Source organism: Salmo salar, chromosome ssa10 (assembly GCF_905237065.1).
Source record: "Salmo salar chromosome ssa10, Ssal_v3.1, whole genome shotgun sequence".
NCBI classification, from domain to species: domain Eukaryota; kingdom Metazoa; phylum Chordata; class Actinopteri; order Salmoniformes; family Salmonidae; genus Salmo; species Salmo salar.
Genome location: NC_059451.1, coordinates 116,347,920 through 116,375,001, shown reverse-complemented (window position 1 = coordinate 116,375,001; position 27,082 = coordinate 116,347,920). Strand labels below are relative to the sequence as shown.

At 45.1% G+C, this 27,082-nt stretch overlaps 1 protein-coding gene across 18 annotated transcripts in view; it reads left to right on the top strand.

Annotated features, from left to right (window-relative positions):
* LOC106561640 (neuronal cell adhesion molecule) overlaps positions 1 to 27,082 on the top strand; it is a 154,702-nt gene that overhangs the window by 61,363 nt on the left and 66,257 nt on the right. For 15 of the 18 annotated variants that reach the window (XM_014125766.2, XM_014125782.2, XM_014125778.2 and 12 more), the window contains exon 2: positions 6,573 to 6,645. The exons of the other annotated variants lie outside the window; for them this stretch is intronic. The gene's annotated coding sequence lies outside the window, so the exon portion shown is untranslated. The remainder of the gene's footprint in view (positions 1 to 6,572; positions 6,646 to 27,082) is intronic. 18 annotated transcript variants of the gene reach the window in all.

Here is a 27,082-nt window from a genome sequence, read left to right as displayed (position 1 = left end):
CTGTATGTTGTAAAAGTGTTACATGGTCGCCGCCCATATCATTGCATAAGGCAGAAAATACACGAGAGTTCAGGGGCCTTACCTTCACAAAGTTAACCATTTTCACTGTAGTGTTCATAATGTCTTTCAAGCTGTCAGGCATTCCCTTGGCAGCAAGAGCCTCTCGGTGGATGCTCCAGTGTACCCAAGTGGTATCGGGAGCAACTGTGTGTGTGTGCGTTACCACTCCACTATGTCTCCCTGTCATGGCTTTTGCACCATCAGTACAGATACCAACATGACCAGCAGCTACGTTTGTCTACATACGGACCGTTAGTGAAATTCTCGCGAGAGAGTAACGGTTAATTATTTGACTAGGCTACTTTATTTTTGTCTTACTGAGATTTACTATCAGTGCCCATCAGCAAACAGTAGACATTTGACTTCAGATTCTAGTAGGGTGAGGCCGGGTGCTGCAGACTGTTCTAGTGCCCTCGCCAATTCGTTGATATATATGTTGAAGAGGGTGGGGCTTAACCTGCATCCCTGTCTCACCCACTGGCCCTGTGGAAAGAAATGTATGTGTTTTTTGCCAATTTTAACCACACACTTGTTGTTTGTGTACATGGATTTTATAATGTCATATGTTTTTCCCCCAACACCACTATCCATCAATTTGTGTAGCAGGCCGCTGTGCCAAATTAAGTAATCTCTCCCTCTCTCTGCGTCTCTCTCTCTCTGCATCTCTCTCTGCCGCTCTGTCTCTGTCGATTTCTCTCTATTTCTGTCTCTCTCTATTTCTGTCTCTCTCTCTGTGTATCTCTGTATCTCTGTCTCTCTGTCTCTCTCTGTCTCTCTCTCTGTCTCTCTCTCTTTTTGTATCTCTCTCAGCCTCTGTTTCTCTCTCTTTCTGTCTCTCTCTATGTCTCTCTTTCTGTATCTCTCTCTGCCTCTCTCTCTGCATCTTTGTCTTCCTCTCTGGCACTACCCTAACAGCAGTGGACCATGCATTCTCAAATTGTCGATAGTATGAAAGAGAGAGAGAGAGAGAGAGAGAGAGAGAGAGAGAGAGAGAGAGAGAGAGAGAGAGAGAGAGAGAGAGAGAGAGAGAGAGAGAGAGAGAGAGACAGAGACAGAGACAGAGAGAGAGAGAGAGAGACAGAGAGAGAGAGAGAGAGAGAGAGCTTGTGTCATAGTAATTGCTCTTCTGCAGGTAGTGTAAAAGCAGGATGGTGGGAATATGGTAATGCAGTGTTTAGGAGGGTTAGAACTGAAGTGGGAGAGAGTTTGAGTGGGTGCTTTTGGCACACAGATTTCCCATGTAGAATAAAAAAAAGTGGTATCTTAGTTATTGCCATTCAGTTCACACAGTGATTGCATACTGGTAGGATAATGGCAGAATGTTGTTGCAGTTTGGGGGAGTGATTTAAAATGGGAACAGAGTGGTTTATGCTCTGAACTACTCCAGGCATTGTGTTTCTCCCTTGGAAGTGCTGCTAGCACCACTCTCTTACCAACTGAGTGCTTTTGGCATAGGAGTATTCTATGCATTGTGCCTCTCCCTATGAAACATTTTGTAGCCCACTAGTCCTCCTTTGTATCCACTCCTCCTATCTCCCATTGTCCTGTCTGTCTGTCTGTCTGTCTGTCTGTCTGTCTGTCTGTCTGTCTGTCTGTCTGTCTGTCTGTCTGTCTGTCTGTCTGTCTGTCTGTCTGTCTGTATGTCTGTCTGTCTCTGCTATTTCTGTTCCACTTACCTTCAGCTCCATCTCAATCAACGTGGCAGCGGTGGTGGTGGAGAGACAGACCTGAGGTTAGCTGGGTGTTGTGTGGTGTCTGTCTAGCCTAAAGCTGCCGGTCTGGCTGTCGTTCAGTTTAAAGCTCAATCAAACACAGCTCAAATACTGGTACTGAACCCAGGTCTGCTAGCTAGCCGCCTGTCAACCTCTCTGCCTGTCTGTCTGCCTGTCTGTCTGCCTGTCTGTATGTGGGGGCGGTTGGTCTGCCTGACAGAATGACAAAGAAAAAAGGTTAATTGTGACATTTTGAATTTTTATTTCATGCTCTGAGATTCCGTGGTTCAGTGGATTGAGAGGTTGTTATAGGATTATTAATGAAGGTTAGATGAGTCCACGACACTCATAATCATGACTTATAAATGGTGGATCCATAAGCTCCTACCTACCACACATAGTACTACGTGAAGGTATCTCATACAGCCAAGACAGACAAAGTAAAACAATCTCATAGGATATAATACATATGCTTTCCTACACTAGGAGGTACTGTAGATTATATATTTTTTAAAGGAGGCTGAATGTTTCATGTTTGCTTTCCTATTACCATTTATCTGATGGAAATGTGGTAGAAAACAGTGTGTAGCTACACTACATGACCAAAAGTATGTGGACACCTGTGATTCCTCACACCAGTGAACTCATTCCACTGCTCCAGAGTCCAATGGCGGTGAGCTTTACACCACTCCAGGTGACGCTTGGCATTGCTTATAGTGATCTTAGGCTTATGTGTGGCTGGAAACCCATTTCATAAAGGTCCAAACGAACAGTTATTGTGCTGACGTTACTTCCAGAGGCAGTTTGGAACTCAGTAGTGAGTGTTGCAATCTGAGGACAGACGATTTTTACGCGCTACACGCTTCAGCCCTCGGTGGTCTCGTTCTGTGAGCTTCTGTGGCCTACCACTTCACGGGTGAGCTGTTGTTGCTCCTAGACATTTCCACTTCACAATAACAGCACTTACAGATGAACTGACTTGTTGGAAAGATGGCATGCTATGACGGTGCCACGTTGAAAGTCACTGAGCTCCTCACTAAGGACGTTCTACTGCCAATGTTTGTCCATGGAGATTGTTGGCTGTGTGCTCGATTTTATACACCTGTCAGCAACAGGTGTGGCTGAAATAAGCGAATCCACTAACTTGAAGGGTTGTCCACATACCTTTGTATACATATAGTGTATGTTGCCAGGGGAAACAAACAGCGGTGTATCACCACGGGGTCTCTGCAGCTCTCTGATATCAATATGCTGGAACTAATTGGATTGGCTTCTTCAATCATATTGGATATGGATTCCAGTAAGTGTCTTAGTGTTTACCGTGACATAGTTATTTGGAGAGAAGCCCTTGAGTCTCAGAAAAGCCTTCGGTTATGTAGCTAGCCTCACATATATACACACTCACACATATACACACAGATATACACTCACACCATACACACACACACAGTCACACATATACACACACACTCACACCATACACACATATATACACACACTCACACCATACACACACACACATTCACACCATACACACACACACACACACACACACACACACACACACACACACACACACACACACACACACACACACACACACACACACACACACACACACACACACACACACACACACACACACACACACGGTGAGCTCTACACCTCTCCAGGTGATGCTTGGCATTGCGCATGGTGATCTTAGGCTTATGTGCAGCTGGAAACCCACACAAACTCACACCATACATACACACTCACACACTGAGATACTCACACACTCACACCATACACACATACACACACACACACACACACACACACACACACACACACACACACACACACACACACACACACACACACACACACACACACACACACACACACACACTCACACTCACACTCACACACACCATACACACATACACACACTCACACACGTCTTGTACATACATATGTAACCGATGTGAAATGGCTAGTTAGTTAGCGGTGGTGCGCGCTAGTAGCGTTTCAATCAGGTGATGTCACTCGCTCTGAGACCTTGAAGTAGTTGTTCCCCTTGCTCTGCAAGGGCCGCGGCTTTTGTGGAGCGATGGGTAACGATGCTTCGAGGGTGACTGTTGTCTGTGTGCAGAGGGTTCCTGGTTCGAGCCCAGGTTGGGGCGAGGAGAGGGACGGAAGCTATACTGTTACACATACATACAATCAGTGCGTTCAGAAAGTATTCAGACCCCTTGAGTTTTCCACATTTTGTTACGTTACAGCCTTATTCTAAAAGTAATTAAATAAAACCATTTCCCTATCAGTCTACACACAATACATAATGACAAAGCAAAAACTGTTTTTGAGAACATTTTGAAAATGTAAAAAACAGAAATACCATATTTACATATGTATGTGCATCCTGTTTCCATTGATCATCCTTGAGATGTTTCTACAACTTCACTGGAGTCCACCTATGGTACATTCAATTGATTGGACATGATTTGGAAGATACACACCTGTCTATATAAAGTCCCACAGTTGACAGTGCATGTCAGAGCAAAAACCAAGCCATAAGGTAGGAGGAATTATCCATAGAGCTCTGAGACAGGATTGTGTTGAGGCACATTTCTGGGGAAGGGTACCAAAAAATGGCTGCAGCATTGAAGGTCCCCAAGAACACAGTGAGTGGCCTCCATCATTCTTAAATAGAAGAAGTTTGGAACCACCAAGACTCTTCCTAGAGCTTGGTTAAGGAGGTGACCACGAACCCGATGGTCACACTGACAGAGCTCCAGAGTTCGTCTGGGAGAACCTTCCAGAAGGACAACCATCTCTGCAGCACACCACCAATCAGGGCTTTATGGTAGAGTGGCCAGATGGAAGCCACTGCTCAGTAAAAGGTACATGACAGCTCTCTTGGAGTTTGCCCAAAAGCACCTAAAGACTCTCAGACCATGAGAAACAAGATTATCTGGTCTGATGAAACCAAGATTGAACTCTTTGGTCTGAATGCCAAGCGTCACATCTGGAGGAAACCTGACACCATCCCTACGGTGAGGCATGGTGGTGGCAGCATCATGCTGTGGGTATGTTTTTCAGCGACGTCAGGATATAGGGAAAGATGAACGGAGCAAAGTACAGAGATCCTTGATGAAAACCTGCTCCAGAGCCTCAGGACCTCAGAGTGGGGCGAAGGTTCACCTTCCAACAGGACAACGACCCTAAGCACACAGCCAAGATAACACAGGAGTGGCTTCAGGTCTCTGAATGTTTATGAGTCACCCAGAGACCGGACTTGAACCCGATCCAACATCTCTGGAGAGACCTGAAAATAGCTGTGCAGCGACGCTCCCCATCCAACCTGACAGAGCTTGAGAGGATCTGCAGAGAAGAATGGGAGAAACTCCCCAAATACAGGCGTGCCAAGCTTGTAGCGTCAAACCCAAGAAGACTCGAGGCTGTAATCACTTCCAAAGGTGCTTCAACAAAGTACAGAGCAAAGGGTCTGGATACTTATGGAAATGTGAAATTTAATTTAGTTACATTTTTTATATTTTCTACATTTCAGAAAAAAAGTTTTTGCCTTTTTTGGGGGGGGGGTATTGTGTGTAGATTGATAAAGAAAAAACATTAGTTTTTTCCATTTTCGAATAAGGCTGTAATGTAACCAAATGCGGAAAAAGTCAAGAGGTCTGAGTGCCTTCCGAATGCACTGTATATACATACATACATACATACATACACACATACATACATACATACATACATACATACATACATACATACATACATACATACATACATACATACATTACATACATACATACATACATACATACATACATACATACATACATACATACATACATACATACATACATACATACATACATACATACATACATACATACATACATACATACCTCAGATATGTGCTGTTTTCACTCCTTCCTTGCACAGTTGGACTGTTTCAAGTCCATTTCACAGTAGGAACATCAATGGTTTATGAAAGATTAGGCTGTGCTACACTGTGTAAAGATATACGCTTTGTATTCTAGACAAAAGCAACATCCTGTTCCCGGCATGGTAGGAGTCAGTTCATCGTTATGGTTCTAAATCAATATCAAATACAATGTTATTTGTCACATGCTTCATAAGCAACATGTGTAGACTAACAGGGAAATGCTTAAGATGAACTTAGCCTTTAGATCAGGGATGGACAACTCCAGTCCTCAGGGGTCTGATTAGTGTCACACTTTTGCCCCAGCCCCAGCTAACACACCTGACACCAATAATCTACGAATCATGATATTCAGTTTAGAATACAATTCGTTTAAACAGATGTTTTTGCTAGGGATGGAGGAAAAGTGTAACACCACTCTGGCCCCTGAGGACTGGAGTTGCCCTTCCCTGCTTTAGATGCTTTTGGGAAAGCGGTCCCTGGTCTGTAAACTATGGAGTGACTGGGATGGGGTCCAAAGCAGACAACATGAAAGAGGATTACTGGTTTATAGATATATGAGACATAGAGAGTGCCTCCCCCTCAGATATACAAGACATAGAGAGGGGAATTACAGAACTGTGTCACAAATATGCATACTGCTGCAAAACTATTTCACTGTGAAACATCATCAGGAGGGTAGTACATTTGTTATTTGGTTGGTAATAGTCTCGTTTGCCAGACTCACAGCGGCTCTGGGAAGAGACTAGATTGGTAAAGCGGTGTTCTGTTTGATGGAAAGGGGAAGAGGTCATATAGCTAGTGGTATATGAATACTGATATCTAAAGCAATCTTTATCTCCCCTGTTTTTCAGGGTGAAGAAGAACAGTGATTAAGAGGAGGATAGATTCTTGAAGAGGAGAGTGGAGTGGACTGGGTCTTGTCTGGTACGTTATACAGTAACATACAGTACTGTAGCTCCATACTGTCAACATACATTACTGTAGCTCCACACTGTCAACATATGGTATTGTAGCTCCACACTGTCAACATACATTACTGTAGCTCCACACTGTCAACATACGGTATTGTAGCTCCACACTGTCAACATACATTACTGTAGCTCCACACTGTCAACATACAGTACTGTAGCTCCATACTGTCAACATACAGTACTGTAGCTCAACACTGTCAACATACGGTATTGTAGCTCCACACTGTCAACATACATTACTGTAGCTCCATACTGTCAACATACATTACTGTAGCTCCATACTGTCAACATACAGTACTGTAGCTCCACACTGTCAACATACAGTACTGTAGCTCCACACTGTCAACATATGGTATTGTAGCTCCACACTGCCAACATACGGTACTGTAGCTCCACACTGTCAACATACAGTACTGTAGCTCCATACTGTCAACATACAGTACTGTAGCTCCACACTGTCAACATACATTACTGTAGCTCCACACTGTCAACATACAATACTGTAGCTCCACACTGTCAACATATATTAGTGTAGCTCCACACTGTTAACATACAGTATTGCAGCTCTACCCTGTCATTATATGGTATTGTAGCTCCAAACTGTCAACATACAGTACTGTAGCTCTATATTGTTAACGTACAGTACTGTAGCTCTGTCCTGTCAACATGCAGTACTGTAGCTCTATATTGTCAACATACAGTACTGTAGCTCTATATTGTCAACATACAGTACTGTAGCTCTATATTGTCAACATGCAGTACTGTAGCTCTATATTGTCAACATACAGTACTGTAGCTCTATATTGTCAACATGCAGTACTGTAGCTCTATATTGTCAATATGCAGTACTGTAGCTCTATATTGTTAACATACAGTACTGTAGCTCTGTCCTGTCAACATGCAGTACTGTAGCTCTGTCCTGTCAACATGCAGTACTGTAGCTCCATATTGTTAACATGCAGTACTGTAGCTCTGTCCTGTCAACATGCAGTACTGTAGCTCTGTCCTGTCAACATGCAGTACTGTAGCTCTGTCCTGTCAACATGCAGTACTGTAGCTCTGTCCTGTCAACATGCAGTACTGTAGCTCCATACTCTCAACATACAGTACTGTAGTTGCATACTGTCAACATACAGTACTGTAGCTCTGTCCTGTCAACATGCAGTACTGTAGCTCTTTCCTGTCAACATGCAGTACTGTAGCTCTGTCCTGTCAACATGCAGTACTGTAGCTCTGTCCTGTCAACATGCAGTACTGTAGCTCTGTCCTGTCAACATGCAGTACTGTAGCTCCATACTCTCAACATACAGTACTGTAGTTGCATACTGTCAACATACAGTACTGTAGCTCTGTCCTGTCAACATGCAGTACTGTAGCTCCATATTGTTAACATACAGTACTGTAGCTCTGTCCTGTCAACATGCAGTACTGTAGCTCTGTCCTGTCAACATGCAGTACTGTAGCTCTGTCCTGTCAACATGCAGTACTGTAGCTCCATACTGTCAACATACAGTACTGTAGTTGCATACTGTCAACATACAGTACTGTAGCTCTGTCCTGTCAACATGCCGTACTGTAGTTCCATACTGTCAACATGCAGTGCTGTAGTTCCATACTGTCAACATGCAGTGCTGTAGCTCCATACTGTCAACATACAGTACTGTAGCTCTATATTGTCAACATACAGTACTGTAGTTCCATACTGTCAACATGCAGTGCTGTAGCTCCATACTGTCAACACTGTAGTTCCATACTAGTACTGTACGTCCCTGCTTCTTTGTGCTGGATATTTTTCAGTCCACATTTCATACCCAACATCCTCTCTTTCCAAAACAGTTTAGTTTCCCTCAAATACTTGGAATGTTATTGGCTTGCTCTCAAACTCAAACATGAATTTCTTTGCTCACTTCTAATGTGAATGGAAACCACTGTCTGTCTGTCAGGCTTGTCTGGGAGGTTTCTGCTCTCTCACATGAGTTCTCCATCTATGATATTGCCAACATGCTAAATGGAATGCATTCATATTTTATCATAAAGTGGCACTGGACAATAAACTGGTCTAGTCTAGATGTTCTTGGGACGTTGTGTCCTGGTACCCTGAATATCCCCTGAACATTCTTGAGACGTTGTGTCATGGTCCCCAGAATATCCCCTGAATGTTCTTGGGACGTTGTGTCATGGTCACCTGAATATCCCCTGAACGTTCTTGGGACGTTGTGACATGGTCCCCATGAAGGTTTTGAAACACTATGAATCACTATGATAAATATAATTGTGTGTATTTTTTACAGAGCTGAGTGTAGACTTGGCAACAATAACAAGGGGTGCTGTGTAATTTCTTTGAGACTATCAAGTGGCTTCCCTGGGACAAACCGGGAACTAGACAAAAACCTCCATGAGTTCATTAGATGCTGTATAGCTGAGAGGGAGTGGGAGAGAGAGAGAGAAGGACGGGGGGAGAGAGAGAGAGAGGTGATGGAGAGAGAGAGGGGGGGAGGTGGGGGGGAGAGAGAGACAGATAGAGAGAGGGGGAGAGAGAGAGAGAGAGGGGGGGAGAGGTGGGGAGAGAGAGAGAGAGAGAGAGAGAGATGACGGAGAGAGCGAGAGGGGGGAGGTGGGGGAGCGAGAGAGAGAGGTGACGGAGAGAGCGAGAGGGGGGGAGGTGGGGGAGAGAGAGAGAGGGGGAGAGGTGGGGGAGAGAGAGATAGAGAGAGAGGTGACGGAGAGAGCGAGAGGGGGGAGGTGGGGGAGCGAGAGAGATAGAGGGGGGAGAGGTGGGGGAGAGAGAGAGATAGAGGGGGAGATGTAAAGGAACATTTCAGTCTCTGACCTCATCTAGCCCCTCAAAGCTAGATTTCTGAAGACACATTCACTGTCTTTCTGTCTCTTCCTCTCTCTTTGTTCATCTTTCACACTCTTTCTTTCTCCACATTCTCTCTCCCTGTCCCCTCTCTCTCTGCTGGGGTGGTCATTCAAAAGTGTTGACTCAGCCTCTCTGGCCTGGAACACACAGTGGTATTGACCAACACATTCACAACAAGTAACAGAGAGAGAGAGAGGGGGAGGCTGAGGGCCAGAGTGGGGACAAGAGCCAGAGAGAGTGGGTGAGAGAGAGACTGACCCAAACTTAAGGAAAGCTTTGACTATGTACAGACTCAGTGAGCATAGCTTTGCTATTGAGAAAGGCTGCCGTAGGCAGACCTGGCTCTCAAGAGAAGACAACATGAGGTGAAAAGTGAGCTGCACTTCCTAACCTCCTGCCAAATGTATGATCATATAATTGACACGTATTTCCCTCAGATTACACAGATCCACAAAGAATTCAAAAACAAACCCAATTTTAATAAACTCCCGTATCTACTGGGTAAAATACCACAGTGTGCCATCACAGCAGCAAGATTTGTGACCTGTTGCCACAAGAAAAGGGCAACCAGTGAAGAACAAACACCATGGTAAATACAACCCATATTTATGTTGATTTATTTTCTATTTTTAGGTACTTTGACCATTTGTACATCGTTACAACACTGTATATATACATAATATTACATTTTTAATGTCTTTATTCATATAGAAATTCTGTGAGTGTAATGTTTACTGTTCATTTATATTGTTTATTTCACTTTTGTATATTATCTACTTCACTTGCTTTAGCAATGTTAACATATGTTTCCCATGCCAGTAAAGCCCTTAAATTGAAATTGAATTGAATTGAGATAGGGGGGGGGGGGGGCAAGAGAGACAGACAGAAAGAGAAAGAGGTCGACAAACAGAGAGAGAGGGGACCACAGAGTGAGGACTGTAGACTGAATCAGCAGTTTGAAACACAGTGAGGCGTGAACCAACTGGTCTTTGTGAGCGGCAGCATTCAGTACCAAGGGATGAATAGAAGCGATGCAGAGATTTCTATTCACTTCACCCAGGCTCTCTTTTACGGGGTTCACTCGCTTTGGTGTTATTGTTGTGTGCGTTTGTGTGTTTTGATGCTAGCTGGCAGGGACAGGGGGGTGAGAGGAGGAGACCCACCCAGAATGTCAACTTGTTGCTGAAGTTTGATAAACACACATTAATATAGGATTATTATATCCGTATGAGAAATCAAATCAAAACCACTTCACTACACTATGGTAGCCTGCTACGCTACACTGCAGTAGGTTGTAAATAACCAAATAGAAGATTTCCATGTGAAAAAGGCAATATCCCTGCCTCCAAGCTACTAGATGCAATCTGCCACTGTGTGCTAGTGCCTGGTGCAGGGGATTATTTCATCTCTGAGAGCAGCAGGTTGCTCTCCCCAGGTGAAAGCAATGAGATTACTCAGCAGCAGGGCTGAGATCAGCTGTTGCACAGGTGGGGCCACACACACGCACACACACACACACACACACACACACACACACACACACACACACACACACACACACACACACACACACACACACACACACACACACACACACACACACACACACACACACACACACACACACACACACACACACACACACAAACCCCTCAGCTGGTCCCAGATAAGCTGATATACAGACAGATGGGATAAAGACAACAGTGACTTCAGACAGATACTGTACATAGACTGAAGCACTGTTTTAATAGCTCTCTGACATCTCTCCTGACTTCTCTTCTTGTTGAAGCCTCTTGCTGTGCCCTGAAGAGACATGGATAGAGAGAGTGGGTGATGAGAGGAGTGGCAGAGGAGATGCCAGTCATTCTATAGCTGTCTCTCCATCTCATCACTCTGTTTCTTCTCTCTCTCCTCCCTATCCTTCTCTTTCCCCTTCTCCCTCACCCCCTCCCCCTCAATATTGCTCTTTTTCTCAATGTATTTACTTATTTATCAATCAGTCCACCTTACGCACAAGGATAAAATTGCTTTTCTTTTCCAAGCTGTTCAATAGAAACAAAATCCTTTTGGATGGATGGCAAAAGGACAGACGATTTCAAGCCATGTCTAGTAATTCAGAATATCAACGTAGCTGGACAGAGGGGATTTTCCTCACATGTTCAGCTGGCCTGGTGTGAGATGCCAGCATCTATCTATTTGGAAGAGGTCGGTGCACAGGGGTGGTTGAGAAATCCAATGATTTATGTGGCCGTTAAGTCTGGTTCATGGTCCCAATACCAAGTCTATCTGCTCATCAATTTAAAACACATGCTTCACAGTGTTGCGTGTTGCAGAATACAAATGCACCTGCTGCAATCCCTGCAAATGAGTGTGATACCTAGATCACTGCTGACTCCTAGTAAGAAATAACCTCTAGACTCCAGAGTGATTCTTATCAAGAAATTGGCTGCATATGCAATCTCAGACTGACACAGAAGTACAGTGAGGGAAAAAAGTATTTGATCCCCTGCTGATTTTGGAAGTTTGCCCACTGACAAAGAAATTATCAGTCTATCATTTTAATGGTAGGTTTATTTGAACAGTGTTAGACAGATTAACAACAAAAAAATCCAGAAAAACGCATGTCAAAAATGTTATAAATTGATTTGCATTTTCATGAGGGAAATAAGTATTTGACCCCTCTGCAAAACATGACTTAGTACTTGGGGGCAAAACCCTTGTTGGCAATCACAGAGGTAAGACGTTTCTTGTAGTTGGCCACCAGGTTTGCACACATCTCAGGAGGGATTTTGTTGCCCATTCACATCTCATATGTTGCCTGACTACAATATTTTACCTTGATACGTTAATAAATACATTCTGTGTTAATTTTGGCATGTTTACCTTTCTACAATACCCACTGTAGTGTGCGTAGATCGCAAGGCCATAGTAAGATAATAGGGCTAACTGGCAAGCTACTACTGTTACCTAGCTAGATACCCAAGAAGAATTGACATCTACCTTGCATAACATATTTTTTTTTTCATTTTTGCCTCTTAAACTATCTGGTTAGTTAGACTATTACGATTCACATAAAGCTAACTGATAGTTATGAAGTGAAATATTTGCTTTGTATATCTTATTTTGTCTATGTTGTTTAAATATATATATATATACACATAAAGACAGTACTTGTGTATATATATATATTTAACTAGGCAAGTCAGTTAAGAACAAATTCTTATTTACAATGACAGCCTACCGGGGAACAGTGGGTTAACTGCCTTGTTCAGGGGCAGAATGACAGATTTTTACCTTGTCTGCTCGGGGATTTGATCCAGCAACTTTTACGGTTACTGGCCCAACGCTCCAACCACTAGGCTACCTGCTGCCATTGTCCTGGCTGGAAGAAGGGTCAGTGAATGGGGAGGTGCAGCGTGAGGTAATGCAGTAGGGGGGAGTGCTTCTCAAAATGTAATGTTTTATGTGTTCTCCTCACTCTCATCCTGACATATATATATATATACTGCTCAAAAAAATAAAGGGAACACTTAAACAACACAATGTAACTCCAAGTCAATCACACTTCTGTGAAATCAAACTGTCCACTTAGGAAGCAACACTGATTGACAATACATTTCACATGCTGTTGTGCAAATGGAATAGACAACAGGTGGAAATTATAGGCAATTAGCAAGACACCCCCAATAAAGGAGTGGTTCTGCAGGTGGTAACCACAGACCACTTCTCAGTTCCTATGCTTCCTGGCTGATGTTTTGGTCACTTTTGAATGCTGGCGGTGCTTTCACTCTAGTGGTAGCATGAGACGGAGTCTACAACCCACACAAGTGGCTCAGGTAGTGCAGCTCATCCAGGATGGCACATCAATGCGAGCTGTGGCAAGAAGGTTTGCTGTGTTTGTCAGCGTAGTGTCCAGAGCATGGAGGCACTACCAGGAGACAGGCCAGTACATCAGGAGATGTGGAGGAGGCCGTAGGAGGGCAACAACCCAGCAGCAGGACCGCTACCTCCGCCTTTGTGCAAGCAGGAGCAGGAGGAGCACTGCCAGAGCCCTGCAAAATGACCTCCAGCAGGCCACAAATGTGCATGTGTCTGCTCAAACGGTCAGAAACAGACTCCATGAGGGTGGTATGAGGGCCCGACGTCCACAGGTGGGGGTTGTGCTTACAGCCCAACACCGTGCAGGACATTTGGCATTTGCCAGAAAACACCAAGATTGGCAAATTCGCCACTGGCGCCCTGTGCTCTTCACAGATGAAAGCAGGTTCACACTGAGCACATGTAACAGACGTGACAGAGTCTGGAGACGCCATGGAGAACGTTCTGCTGCCTGCAACATCCTCCAGCATGACCGGTTTGGCGGTGGGTCAGTCATGGTGTGGGGTGGCATTTCTTTGGGGGGCCGCACAGCCCTCCATGTGCTCGCCAGAGGTAGCCTGACTGCCATTAGGTATCGAGATGAGAACCTCAGACCCCTTGTGAGACCATATGCTGGTGCGGTTGGCCCTGGGTTCCTCCTAATGCAAGACAATGCTAGACCTCATGTGGCTGGAGTGTGTCAGCAGTTCCTGCAAGAGGAAGGCATTGATGCTATGGACTGGCCCGCCCGTTCCCCAGACCTGAATCCAATTGAGCACATCTGGAACATCATGTCTCGCTCCATCCACCAATGCCACGTTGCACCACAGACTGTCCAGGAGTTGGTGGATGCTTTAGTCCAGGTCTGGGAGGAGATCCCTCAGGAGACCATCCGCCACCTCATCAGGAGCATGCCCAGGCATTGTAGGGAGGTCATACAGGCACGTGGTGGCCACACACACTACTGAGCCTAATTTTGACTTGTTTTAAGGACATTACATCAAAGTTGGATCAGCCTGTAGTGTGGTTTTCCACTTTAATTTTGAGTGTGTCTCCAAATCCAGACCTCCATGGGTTGATAAATTGGATTTCCATTGATTATTTTTGTGTGATTTTGTTGTCAGCACATTCAACTATGTAAAAAGTATTTAATAAGATTATTTCATTCATTCAGATCTAGGATGTGATATTTTAATGTTCCCTTTATTTTTTTGAGCAGTATATATATATATATATATATATATATATATATATATATATATATATATATATATATATGCTACATATGGCTCCTCAAGAGAACATCCTCTGAGAATGCAGTCAGAGCATGAGAGTATGGAACACGGTAGTATGCATACTGAGAAACACCTTGTATCTCACTTTATATCAGGGATTTGTTGCACCAGTTGCGAGATTGAATTTCTGTTGCATTTCCCGTACTGTGACCTTCAGTGGGCTTATGTGTAAAAGATGTTCAATCGTCCTTCATAGACATGAGAGAAAGATTTTACATTCAGAGGTGTCTGTGGTCTGACTCTATACTACAATGATTAATGCTCTTGTCATTCCTTCTCTGGTGCACTAAAATGACCCTGAGTATTGAGTCCCAGCCCTGAAAGTGTGCCATACATACTCAGGCTGCACAGTTTGGTGTCTAGTCTGACCCTCTTATGCTGCTCTTAGCCCTCTGTGGGTAGTGGTCAGAGCAGAACAAAACCCTGTTCACACTGTCGTATAGCTTGGCTTGGTTCAGCTCAGCTCAGTTGTGTGAAAGTGGTAGAAGAGACCTCCAGGCCATGCTAGCTTTACCTACCCATTACCGTCAATTGACCCTGGTCTGAGCGTTGAGCCCTGGCCTGAGCGTTGAGCCCTGGCCTGAGCGTTGAGCCCTGGCCTGAGCGTTGAGCCCTGGCCTGAGCGTTGCACACAAACCAGTGGCGGCTGGTGACGAGGACGTACAGGATATACTGGTCATTAGGTGGACACAGACCAAGTATGCACAGCTGAGTAGCTGGCCTGCTGATTGGCTGAACCTTTAATGCTGCCCCCAGCTCTCTCTGGGCCTGTCCGGAGTGGTTCTGGGCTATACTATGGCTTCAGCCACCCATTACTGTGCAGCACACACCACTCAGACAGACCTCTCCCCTGCATTAGCTCCTACTTCCTATCCTAATCCCAACTCTAGCCTGACTGGAACAGTGTTATTAGTGGAAGTGGAATATGGACTGTTAGTGTTAAATCAAATCCCATGATGTTCCATTCCGGAACCATGTGAAACAGTGTTTGGCAGATGAGGAGCTGATTTTCCAGACATAAAGACAGTACTTGTTGGGGCCATTATTTTAGATGGACCAGACCTGACAGCAGGCAGGATCTGTGTTTAGATGGAGACCTTCTGGGAACAGGACCAAATACACTCAGACTATGAGCTATGAAGTGCGGGGTAATGGGTAGGCTACATCTGTCAGCACAACATCAGTAACTCAAGGTTTTTTTGTTTGAGTGTACATTAGTGACTTTAGTTTTTAGTTAATGTACATTAGTGGTATTCAGTGCTTTTTATTGTACCTGTATTTTGGTTTTAATTTGAGTAGTTTTCAAAGCCTTTATACCAGGTATCATCAACTATATTCAGCCGCGGGGCGATTTGATTTATTTTTTCTTGAGCGGATGGTCAGGGGATCAGAACATAATGACTAATAATGTATACACTGCAAATGGACCGCAAAAAGCTCAAGCAGATATAGTTTTTGACTAAAACATAATAATTTCAAACCTTGCTTACATTTGTGTATGATCACGTGTCTCTCTATTATGCGTGGGAATAGTTGGGGAACAGATTTCCAAAATTAAAATCACTTGGAGCTGATTTCCTGGTGTTTTTAGTCTTTTATGTCCAACCAAGAAAAATAAAATATCAGAAAACTTGAGGGGCAAAATAAAACCATCAGTTGGGGAACCAATACTGTATTTCTATATTATATATAACCAAAACTGTATTTCTATATTATATATAACCAATACTGTATTTCTATATTATATATAACCAAAACTGTATTTCTATATTATATATAACCAAAACTGTATTTCTATATTATATATAACCAATACTGTATTTCTATATTATATATAACCAAAACTGTATTTCTATATTATATATAACCAAAACTGTATTTCTATATTATATATAACCAAAACTGTATTTCTATATTATATATAACCAATACTGTATTTCTATATTATATATAACCAAAACTGTATTTCTATATTATATATAACCAAAACTGTATTTCTATATTTCTGTGGAGATGGGAGAACCTTCCAGAAGGACAACCATCTCTGTAGTACTCCACCAATTAGGCCTTTATAGTAAAGTGGCCAGATGGAAGTCACTCCTCAGTAAAAGGCACATGACAGGCCGCTTGGAGTTTTCCAAAAGGCACCTGTCACGTCCTGACCAGTAAGGGGTCATTTTGTTATTGTAGTATAGTCAGGACGTGGCAGGGGTGTGTTTGATTTATGTGTCTTGGGTTTTTGGGTAATGTCTATTTAGTCTATTTTCTATGTTCAGGTTTGGTTTGGCCTTCAATTGGAAGCAGCTGTTCTTTGTTGCTTCTAATTGGAGGCCATATTTAAGTAGGGCGTTTTTGTCACTGTTTGTGGGTAGTTGTTCCATGTATAGCTGTGTAGCCTTACAGGACTGTTTTTCGTCATTGTTTGTTATTTTTGTTAAGTGTTCACGTTTATCCTAATAAAAAAGGAAGATGAGCACGATACCCGCTGCGCCTTGGTCCACTTTTTACGACGCGCCTGACAGAACTACCCACCAAGAAAGGACCAAGCAGCGGAGGAAGGAGCAGCAGAGGAGACATAAGGAGTCATGGACCTGGGAGGAGATCCTGGATGGGGCAGGACCATGGCACCAGGCTGGGGAGTACCGGCGCCCTAAGGAGGAGTTCGAGGCAGCTAAAACGGAGCGGCGCCATTACGAGGCGTTATACGCTGGGATTGGCAAGTGCGAGAGGCAGCCCCACATTTTTTTGGGGGGCACATAGGTAGTATGAATAAGTCAGGTCGTAGACCTGAGCCAACTCCCCGTGCTTATTACGGGGAGCGACGGATCGAGAAAGCACCGAGCTATGCGGAAATGCGCACTGTATTGCCCAGACCCATTCAAAGGCCGGTGCAATCAGTGAAAGCTCCTCAGTATGGCCAGGCTATGGTGAGCACTCAGCCAAGAAGGGTTGTGCAGGCCGTATGCTCCAGACCTCCAGTGCATCTCCAGGGTCCAGTTTACCCTGTTCCTGCTCCTTGCACTAGCCCTGAGGTGCGTGTGACTAGGCTGGCGCCTCCAAAGCCAGCCCCACACACCAGGCCTTTAGTGCGCCTGCCCAGTTCAGTACGTCCTGTTCCTGCTCCTCGCACTAGCCCTGTGGTGTGCGTCCCTAGTCTGGCGCCTCCAAAGCCAGCCCCACGCACCAGGCCTTTAGTGCGCCTGCCCAGTTCAGTATGTCCTGTTCCTGCTCCTCGCACTAGCCCGGGGAGTGCGCGTCCCTAGTCTGGCGCCTCCAAAGCCAGCCCCACGCACCAGGCCTTTAGTGTGCCTGCCCAGTCCAGTACGTCCAGTTCCCGCTCCTCACACTAGCCCTGTGGTGCGCGTCCCTAGTCTGGCGCCTCCAAAGCCAGCCCCATGCACCAGGCCTTTAGTGTGCCTGCCCAGTCCAGTACGTCCTGTTCCTGCTCCTCACACTAGCCCTGTGGTGCGCGTCCCTAGTCTGGCGCCTCCAAAGCCAGCCCCATGCACCAGGCCTTTAGTGTGCCTGCCCCGTCCAGTAGCTTCCTGTTCCAGTGCCCCACTCTAGAGCTGTGGTGCGACGTCCTCAGTCTGGAACCGCCAAAGCCAGCCCCATGCACCAGCCTTAGTGCTCAGCCCCCGTCCAGAGCTTCCAGCGACAGTGCCCGTCCAGGCTTCCGGCGTCGCCCGCCAGTCCGGAACGCAGCCAGAGTCGGCCGCCAGTCCGGCGCAGCCAGAGTCGCCCGCCAGTCCGGCGCAGCCAGAGTCGCCCGCCAGTCCGGAGCTTCCAGAGTCGCTCCTCAGCCTAGAGCCTTCAGCGGACAGGTTAGGTTGGGGACTAGGGCCAGAACCAGAGCCACCTCCGTAGCGGGGAGTTTGGGGAAGGGGGGGTTGGGGGTGTTTGCACAGGAACCGTCGGTGACGGTGGCCACCCTCCCTTCCCTCCCTTTAGTTTTTTTTTTGTGGGTTATTGTTGGGGTCTTTTGGTTAAGGTGCATTCGGGGTCTGCACCTTTGGGGGGGGGGGGGGGGAATACTGTCACGGCCTGACCAGTAAGGGGTCATTTTGTTATTGTATTATAGTCAGGACGTGGCAGGGGTGTGTTTGATTTATGTGTCTTGGGTTTTTGGGTAATGTCTATTTAGTCTATTTTCTATGTTCAGGTTTGGTTTGGCCTTCAATTGGAAGCAGCTGTTCTTTGTTGCTTCTAATTGGAGGCCATATTTAAGTAGGGCGTTTTTGTCACTGTTTGTGGGTAGTTGTTCCATGTATAGCTGTGTAGCCTTACAGGACTGTTTTTCGTCGTTGTTTGTTATTTTTGTTAAGTGTTCATGTTTATCCTAATAAAAAAGGAAGATGAGCACGATACCCGCTGCACCTTGGTCCACTTTTTACGACGCGCCTGACAGCACCTAAAGACTCTCAGACCATGAGAAACAAGATTCTCTGGTCTGATGAAACCAAGATTGAACTCTTTCGCCTGAATGCCAAGCGTCATGTCTGGAGGAAACCTGGCACCATCCCTACGGTGATGCATGGTGGTGGCTGCATCATGCTGTGGGGATGTTTTTCAGTAGCAGGGAGACTAGTCAGGATATAGGGAAAGATGAACAGAGCAAAGTACAGAGATCCTTGGTGAAAACCTGCTCCAGAGCACTCAAGACCTCAGACTGTGCCGAAGGTTCACCTTCCAACAGGTCAACAACCCTAAACACACAGCCAAGACAATGCAGGAGTGGCTTCGGGACAAGTCTCTGAATGTCCTTGAGTGGCCCAGCCAGAACCCGATCGAACATCTCTGGAGAGACCTGAAAATAGCTGTGCAGCAACGCTCCCCAACCTGACAGAGCTTGAGAGGATCTGCGGATAAGAATGGGAGAAATACCCCAAATACAGGTGTACCAAGCTTGTAGCGTCATACCCAAGAAGACTCGAGGCTGTAATCACTGCCAAAGGTGCTTCCACATTTTTTATAAATTAGCAAACATTTCTAAAACCATGTTTATGCTTTGTCATTATGGAATATTGTGTGTAGATTGATGAACCCCAAAAATTTCATAAATTTTAGGAGAAGGATGTAACGTTACAAATTTTGGAAAAAGTCAAAGGGTCTGAATACTTTCCTGAAGGCATTGGTTATTAAATTAATTACAATAGTTTTTTTGAACCCAGGTCTGCCAGCCGGTTTCGCTATTAAACTAATGAGACTTGTGTTCATTTAAACTCTTAAACAATCTCCCTCTAATTTCTCTAAAGGAGTTCTGTATTGAAACGAGGTCACAATGAAGTAGTAAGAACATCTAATCTGCTTCGTGAAGAGAGATGCCTATCTCAGTTATTTTGTTCTCCATAAAGTAATGAAGGTTAAATAGGGTGCCATTTGGATAGAATCCCTCAGAAGTTAATTATCTTTAGAAGAAGAAGAGATAGAAGAGAGAGACAAAACAGAGAGAACTTAGTATTCACGGCATCTAAGAGCCAACTCTCTAATTCAAAATACAGTAGTACTTAATTTACTCTGGGCTATCTTTGATTAATTGCTGCTTTCTTTTGGGTCTTCGGGTTGCTTTTTGTCAAACTTAGCATATGAAAACCTGACTGGTGAAATAGAGTGGCGAAAAGCTCAGGCCCATGTAAGCACAGCTCATTGAGACAGGGCTGAAAGGGGGTGTTTGAACTAAGACACTATTATTTTCACATTACACTACATTTCATTTTGGGTTTGGTGTGCTGTATCATCTCAGGGGGAATCGCTGGGACCCATGGTCCATACTAAATATATGATTAACTTCACATTAAGCCTACTCACCTCCCTGATGCAGTTCTATGGGCGCCCAACCAATTGTGCTATTATGTGTTTTTCTTCACGTTATTTGTAACTTATTTTGTACATAATGTTTCTGCCACCGTATCTTATGGCAAAAAAGAGCTTCTGGATATCAGGACAGCGATCACTCACCTCGGATTAGACAAATAATTTTTCTTCAACAAGCAGGAAGCACAGGATGTACTTCAGACACCCGACATGGCCGAAATCCCCGTCACTGGCAAGAGAAAGAGACACAGGTATAGAGGACACAGGGCGGGGTGCCTGGTAAGGATCCGCCGACGGCAAGTGGGAAATCTGCCCTTACCATCAATATTACTTACCAACGTACAATTATTGGACAATAAATTATACGAGGTACAATCACGAAAATCCTACCAACGGGACATCAAAAACTGTAATATCTTATGTTTCACCGAATCGTGTCTGAATGACGACATGAATCATATTCAGCTGGTGGGATATACGCTGCACCGGCTAGATAGAACAGCACACTCTGGTAAGACGAGGGAGGGCAGTCTGTGTATTTTTGTAAACAACAGCTGATGCACGAAATCCAAGGAAGTCTCTAGATTTTGCTCGCCTGAAGTAGAGAATCTCATGATAAGCTGTAGACCACACTATTTGCCAAGAGAGTTTATTTACTGTTTATTTACCACCATAGACGGATGCTGGCACTAAGACCGCACTCAGTCAGCTGTATAAGGAAATAAGCAAACAGGAATCCGCTTAGCCAGAGGCGGCGCTCCTAGTTGCCAGGGACTTTATAATGCAGGGAATCTTAAATCAGTTTTACCTCATTTCTATCAGCATGTTAAATGCGCAACCAGAGGGAAAATAATTCTAGAATACCTTTACTCCACACACAGACACACGTACAATGCTCTCCGTTGCCCTCCATTTGGCAAATCTGACCAGAATTCTATCCTCCTGATTCCTGCTTACAAGCATAAATTTAAGCAGGAGCACCAGTGACTCGGTCTATAAAAAAGATGATGCAGATGCTAAACTACAGGATTGTATTGCTAGCACAGATCAGAATATGTTCTGGGATTTTTCCGATGTCATTGAGGAGTACACCACATCAGTCACTGGCTTTATCAATAAGTGCATCGAGAACGTCGTCCCCACAGTGACTGTACGTACATACACCAACCAGAATCCATGGATTACAGGCAACATCCACATCAAGCTAAAGGGTTGAGCTGCCGCTTTCAAGGTGCAGGACTCTAACCCGGAAGCTTATAAGAAATCCTGCTATGCCCTCCGACGAACCATCAAACATGCAAAGCGCCAATACAGGACTAAGATTGAATCGTACTACACCGGCTGCGATGCTCGTCGGATGTGGCAGGGCTTGCAAACTATTACAGACTACAAAGGGAAGAACAGCCGTGTGGTGCCCAGTGACACGAGTCTACCAGATGAGCTAAATCACTTCTATGCTCGCTTCGAGGCAAGCAACACCGAGGCATACATGAGAGCATCAGCTGTTCTGGACAACTGTGTGATCACGCTCTCCGTAGCCGACGTGAGTAAGACCTTTAAACAGGTCAACATTCACAAGGCCACTGGGCCAGATGGCTTACCAGGACGTGTGCTCCGGGCATGTGCTGACCAACTGGCAGGTGTTTCACTGACATTTTCAACATGTCCCTGATTGAGTCTGTAATACCAACATGCTTCAAGCAGACCACCATAGTCCCTGTGCCCAAGAACACTAAGGTAACCTGCCTAAATGAATACAGACCCGTAGCACTCACATCCGTAGCCATGAAGTGCTTTGAAAGGCTGGTAATGGCTCACATTAACACCATTATCCCAGAAACCATAGACCCACTCCAATTTGCATACCGCACATACAGATCCACAGATGATGCAATCTCTAATGCACTCCACACTGCCCTTTCCCACCTGGACAAAAGGAACACCTACGTGAGAATGTTATTCATTGACTACAGCTCAGCGTTCAACACCATATTGCCCTCAAAGCTCATCACTAAGCTAAGGATCCTTGGACTAAACACCTCCCTCTGCACCTGGATCCTGGACTTCCTGTCGGGCCGCCCCCAGGTGGTGAGGGTAGGTAGCAACACATCTGCCACGCTGATCCTCAACACTGGAGCCCCTCAGGGGTGCGTGCTCTGTCCCTTCCTGTACTCCCTGTTCACACACGATTGCATGGCCAGGCACGACTTCAACACCATCACTAAGTTTACAGACGACACAACAATGGTAGGCCTGATCACCGACAATGACGAGACAGCCTATAGGGAGGAGGTCAGAGACCTGGCCAAGCGGTGCCAGAATAACAACCTATCCCTCAACATAATCAAGACAAAGGAGATGATTGTGGACCACAGGAAAAGGAGGACCGAGCACGCCCCCATTCTCATCCACGGGGCTATAGTGGAGCGGGTTGAGAGCATCAAGTTCCTTGGTGTCCACATCAACAATGAACTATCATGATCCCAACACACCAAGATAGTCGTGAAAAGGGCATGACAAAATCTATTCCCCCTCAGGAGACTGAAAAGATTTGGCATGGGTCCTCAGATCCTCAAAAGGTTCTACAGCTGCAACATCGAGAGAATCCTGACTGGTTGCAACTGCTCGGCTTCTGACCGCAAGGCACTACAGAGGGTAGTGCGTACGGCCCAGTACATCACTGGGGCTAAGCTGCCTGCCATCCAGGACCTCTACACCAGGCGGTGTCAGAGGAAGGCCCTAAAAATTATCAAAGACCCCAGCCACCCCAGTCATAGACTGTTCTTTCTGCTACCGCATTGACTCTGTGCCGGTACCTCCTGCTTGTAGCCTCGCTACTGTTATTTTCACTGTCATTTTACATTTTTATTTTTTTTATTTCTTTACTTATCTATTGTTTACCTAATACCTATTATTTACTTAAAAATTGCCCTATTGGTTAGAGCCTGTAAGTAAGCATTTCATTGTAAGGTCTACACCTGGTGTATTCAACGCACGTGACAAATAAACGTTGATTTGATTTGACATTACATGTTTGGTAAAATGGTTTTGTCCACCGTCTCTAAATCAATCGTTAATAATCCTGTGGATATAAAGGTAGATTCGAATTTGACATCCAAAAACAAATGTTTGAGCTCCAGGTTTACCATAACAAATGTGTCCATGGAATTGTCATACATTCTTGTCATCTAAAACTGTACATTTGCTCCCTAAGTTTGTATTTCTTCTTTGTTTAATTCTAAGGTTTTCTTGGATAACATTTTGGGAGGTTAACTGTGATTCTCCCACCAGAAAACACCATGATTTTCTCACACTTTGAAAGGGGCATTACCGTGGCTTTCCTGTCTGAGAGTAGACGGTCAGTGCTTTTTGAGAGCAGCGGAGGGGAAATTATTTGTATTCACCTGCTCTATCTGAATGGAGCTGAGGAGAGGGGGAGAGGAGAGGGTGAGAGGGGAGGGGAGAGGGGAGGTGAGAGGAGAGGGTGAGAGGGGAGGGGAGAGATGGAGAAAGGGGAGAGCTCGGCTACATTGGGTGTTCTTTATGTGGTGATGGCTTACTCTGACATTACACACTGATGATTAGTTAGTTGTCTCTATCAATCAGCAGACCGCCTACCTTCCAAATTGTTTTAGGAATTATAATTTCAGTAAACATGGAATCATAATAACTATCAGTAAAGCTACGTTATTGTGTACACAGTTTGTAATTGAATGTGTCCCAACGTTGAAGCTTAAAGGTGAAGAGTGGTGTAACACATGTTCGTTCATTTTTTTAGGCACAAGTGAATCTGTTGTCTACAACAGTCTACAGTAGTATGCCATTTTCAAATCATCCCTCTGTATTATACAGTATTGGTTCACAGATTGGTCCTCAGAGGTGAACACTACACGCATGAAACATACGTTTTTTTTCTTCATTTTTTTTCCATCAGCCCACATCCCACTCCCTTTCTTTTTCTCTTCGTCCTTCCCTCTCTCCGCTTTCTCTTATATTGGCTCGGCTCGGTCCTGCAACTCGATTCTTTCAATCAGAAGGGACACAAAGAAGACAAAAGGAGACTGGGTTTTGTGGGTAATGAGGAAAGGAAGTCCTCTTACAGTGCTACATATGTATTATTTATTGAACCTTTATTTAACTAGGCAAGTCAGTTCAGAACAAATTCTCATTTACAATGATGGCCTATATATAGGGAAAGGGGATACCTAGTCAGTTGTATAGGGGAAGGGGGATACCTAGTCAGTTGTATAGGGAAAGGGGGATACCTAGTCAGTTGTATAGGGAAAGGGGGATACCTAGTCAGTTGTATAGGGAAAGGGGGATACCTAGTCAGTTGTACAGGGAAAGGGTGATACCTAGTCAGTTGTATACGGAAAGGGGGATACCTAGTCAGTTGTATAGGGAAAGGGGGATACCTAGTCAGTTGTATAGGGAAAGGGGGATACCTAGTCAGTTGTACAGGGAAAGGGTGATACCTAGTCAGTTGTATAGGGAAAGGGGATACCTAGTCAGTTGTATAGGGAAAGGGGGATACCTAGTCAGTTGTATAGGGAAAGGGGGATACCTAGTCAGTTGTATAGGGAAAGGGTGATACCTAGTCAGTTGTATAGGGAAAGGGTGATACCTAGTCAGTTGTATAGGGAAAGGGGGATACCTAGTCAGTTGTATAGGGAAAGGGGGATACCTAGTCAGTTGTATAGGGAAAGGGGGATACCTAGTCAGTTGTATAGGGAAAGGGGGATACCTAGTCAGTTGTATAGGGAAAGGGGGATACCTAGTCAGTTGTATAGGGAAAGGGGGATACCTAGTCAGTTGTATAGGGAAAGGGGGATACCTAGTCAGTTGTATAGGGAAAGGGGGATACCTAGTCAGTTGTATAGGGAAAGGGGGATACCTAGTCAGTTGTATAGGGAAAGGGGGATACCTAGTCAGTTGTATAGGGAAAGGGGGATACCTAGTCAGTTGTATAGGGAAAGGGGGATACCTAGTCAGTTGTATAGGGAAAGGGGGATACCTAGTCAGTTGTATAGGGAAAGGGGGATACCTAGTCAGTTGTATAGGGAAAGGGGGATACCTAGTCAGTTGTATAGGGAAAGGGGGATACCTAGTCAGTTGTATAGGGAAAGGGGGATACCTAGTCAGTTGTATAGGGAAAGGGGGATACCTAGTCAGTTGTATAGGGAAAGGGGGATACCTAGTCAGTTGTATAGGGAAAGGGGGATACCTAGTCAGTTGTATAGGGAAAGGGGGATATCTAGTCAGTTGTATAGGGGAAGGGGGATACCTAGTCAGTTGTATAGGGAAAGGGGCATACCTAGTCAGTTGTATAGGGAAAGGGGGATACCTAGTCAGTTGTATAGGGAAAGGGGGATACCTAGTCAGTTGTATAGGGAAAGGGGGATACCTAGTCAGTTGTATAGGGAAAGGGGGATACCTAGTCAGTTGTATAGGGAAAGGGGGATACCTAGTCAGTTGTATAGGGAAAGGGGATACCTAGTCAGTTGTATAGGGAAAGGGGGATACCTAGTCAGTTGTACAGGGAAAGGGGATACCTAGTCAGTTGTATAGGGAAAGGGGGATATCTAGTCAGTTACATAGGGAAAGGGGGGTACCTAGTCAGTTGTATAGGGAAAGGGTGATACCTAGTCAGTTGTATAGGGAAAGGGGGATATCTAGTCAGTTATATAGGGAAAGGGGGGTACCTAGTCAGTTGTACAACTGAATGCATTCAACCAAAATGTGTCTTCCACATTTAACCCAACCCCTCTGAATTAGAGAGGTGTGGGAGGCTGCCTTAATCGATGTCCACGTCATCAACAACCGAGGAACAGTTGTTGTTTGGGGTTAACTGCCTTGCTCACTGGCAGAACAACAGATTTTTACCTTGTCGACTTGAGGATTCAATCCAGGACAACCCAGGAACCGAAAGGTTGCTGCCCTTACCTTCCAGGCTACCTGCCAGGACCGGGAAATGGCCCGCACGCAAGCAGGCACGAACGCGCACACACACACACATGCACACCACACACACACACACACACACATTGGCTGGCCCGGGCCAAGCGGTGTAGGGAAGCCTATAGAATACAATAGAGGGGTCTGAGAGTTCCGTAGCCACTCTGAACAGCCTTTGACTATAGAGCTCCGTAGCCCCTCTGAACAGCCTTTGGGTTGTGAGGTGGACCTCCTCTGTAGTGACCTTTCACAGATATAGCCAGATGAAGGGGTGTGTGTGTGTGTGTGTGTGTGTGTGTGTGTGTGTGTGTGTGTGTGTGTGTGTGTGTGTGTGTGTGTGTGTGTGTGTGTGTGTGTGTGTGTGTGTGTGTGTGTGTGTGTGGCTGAGGGGCTGAGACACAGGCAGGGGAAGCAGGAGGGCCCTATTGTGGAGGAGGTCTATGAATGTGGAGGTGGTCGGCCCCCTTCCCTCTCACCCTCCCACCCCAACCACCTGCCACTAGATTCATTTTCTCACCAAACTTTCCCACAGGCAGTTAGTTACATGTTCTGGTAACTTGTAGTGAATCATAGTAGATTATACTAGAGAGACCCCTGTCTGTATT